The sequence below is a fragment of the Sebastes fasciatus genome, chromosome 21, assembly GCF_043250625.1.
Source record: "Sebastes fasciatus isolate fSebFas1 chromosome 21, fSebFas1.pri, whole genome shotgun sequence".
Classification (NCBI taxonomy): domain Eukaryota; kingdom Metazoa; phylum Chordata; class Actinopteri; order Perciformes; family Sebastidae; genus Sebastes; species Sebastes fasciatus.
Genome location: NC_133815.1, coordinates 757,692 through 760,085, shown reverse-complemented (window position 1 = coordinate 760,085; position 2,394 = coordinate 757,692). Strand labels below are relative to the sequence as shown.

General features: G+C 43.9%; 1 protein-coding gene and 1 long non-coding RNA gene across 4 annotated transcripts in view; both read right to left on the bottom strand.

Moving 5' to 3' along the window:
- LOC141759878 (uncharacterized) overlaps positions 1-2,394 on the bottom strand; it is a 213,177-nt gene that overhangs the window by 33,373 nt on the left and 177,410 nt on the right. The gene's annotated exons all lie outside the window — the stretch shown is intronic.
- Positions 1-2,394, bottom strand: part of fars2 (phenylalanyl-tRNA synthetase 2, mitochondrial) — a 114,783-nt gene that overhangs the window by 33,373 nt on the left and 79,016 nt on the right. The gene's annotated exons all lie outside the window — the stretch shown is intronic.

Sequence of the window (2,394 nt, the reverse complement as noted above, 5' to 3'; positions counted from 1 at the left end):
GAATGCTCTAGGTCTCTAGTCTGATCCATCCATCCTCTGAATGCTCTAGGTCTCTAGTCTGATCCATCCATCCTCGTGAATGCTCTAGGTCTCTAGTCTGATCCATCCATCCTCTGAATGCTCTAGGTCTCTAGTCTGATCCATCCATCCTCTGAATGCTCTAGGTCTCTAGTCTGATCCATCCATCCTCTGAATGCTCTAGGTCTCTAGTCTGATCCATCCATCCTCTGAATGCTCTAGGTCTCTAGTCTGATCCATCCATCCTCTGAATGCTCTAGGTCTCTAGTCTGATCCATCCATCCTCTGAATGCTCTAGGTCTCTAGTCTGATCCATCCATCCTCTGAATGCTCTAGGTCTCTAGTCTGATCCATCCATCCTCTGAATGCTCTAGGTCTCTAGTCTGATCCATCCATCCTCTGAATGCTCTAGGTCTCTAGTTTGATCCATCCATCCTCTGAATGCTGTAGGTCTCTAGTCTGATCCATCCATCCTCTGAATGCTCTAGGTCTCTAGTTTGATCCATCCATCCTCTGAATGCTCTAGGTCTCTAGTTTGTGGCTGTAAAGTTTCATGAGGCTGTGATTATCCTAGAGGTCACCACAGGTCATTTTATACAGAGAGGTCAATGAAATGTCTCCTATGAGGACTAACATCATCACTCATGAATCCAGTTGGGCTCATTGGATCCACCAGAGTCTCAACTTTACAGTGAGACCCAGTTTATGTAATTCAGAGACTGTTTAGGGACCAACTAAACCAGGAGACCCAGACTAGGTTACAGTTTGTATTGAACAGTTTAATCCTCCAGACTGTAACAGTCAAAGGTCAATAAAGTTAATCCAGGATTTTAGAGATTCAGGTTTGTTTTAGATCCTTCAGGTCTTTGTGTCTCTCTCCCCGTTAGCTCTGATACCTGAAGTCAGCGTATATTAATGTATTGTTAGTGTGTGTGTGTGTGTGTGTGTGTGTGTGTGTGTGTGTGTGTGTGTGTGAGAGTGTGTGCTCGGTGGGGGGAAAAAGGTCGCTATTTAAAAGACATTAAAACGCTGAAAGATGAATTGTGTCGGACGTTTTTACGCACTGCAGGGCCCCTCGCTGCACACACACACTAATGCAAGGTCGGGGAAGTGAGTGTGTGTGTGTGTGTGTGTCGCTGTAATGTGAAAAAGGACTTCTCAGCCATAAGGTACCAACCTCCCACTGCTGCCCTTTATACACACACACACACACACACACACACACACACACACACACACACACACACACACACACACACACACACACACGCGCACACACACACACACACGCACACACACACACACACACACTCTTCTTAAAAAATGAGGTGTCACCGGCGGGCTCGGAGGTGTACCAAGGACAGCAGAGTGTGAGAGAGAGACTCTGTGTTTCTCATTGTCATTTAGAGTAAACAGGAACTTTTTATTGTACAAATAGGAGTGTGTGTGTGTGTGTGTGTGTGTGTGTGTGTGTGTGTGTGTGTGTGTGTGTGTCGTCATCAGAGTGACCTTTAACTCTCTTTTCTCTCTACTTCTCACCTCTTGTTTGTTTTCAGTCTTTTTCTTTCCTTCTTTCTCTGCAGCGTCATGCACGTTCGTTTCTTTCCTTCCTTCCTGCCGCTCTCTTTTCTAGCCTTTCTTCTTCTATTGTTCTGTTTTAGTCTCGTTCCATTTCATGCCTCCTTTCCTTTTTTTCCTGTTTCTTTGTATGTCTGAACTACGGCTGTCAAAGTTAACGAAACATTAACGCGATAACGCAAATTCATTTTAATGCCATTAATTTCTTTAACGCAACTTGCAATTTTTAGGTTGTAACGGCTCAGTTTTAAAGCTAGAGTGAAGATACTGGTATCATATGAAACTATGAAACCTGATGAATCCATCGGTACCAACCATGTCAGACTAGCTGGTCATGAAGGAGGATAAATAACGCTACGAACTTACACTAAATTTTGGCGAGGAAAAACTGTCATGTCCATCTCCAAAGGAGTCCCTTGACCTCTGACCTCCAGATCAGTGAATGTAAATGGGTTCTATGGGTACCCACGAGTCTCCCCTTTACAGACATGCCCACTTTATGATAATCACATGCAGTTTGGGGCAAGTCATAGTCAAGTCAGCACACTGACACACTGACAGCTGTTGTTGCCTGTTGGGCTGCAGTTTGCCATGTTATGATGGGAGCATATTGTTTATGCTAAATGCAGTACCTGTGAGGGTTTCTGGTCAATATCTGTCATTGTTTTGTGTTGTTCATTGATTTACAATAATAAATATATACATACATTTGCATAAAACAGCATATTTGTCCACTTCCATGTTGATAAGAGGATTAAATACTGGACTAACCTCCCGTTCAGACTCGTGGCCGGTGCA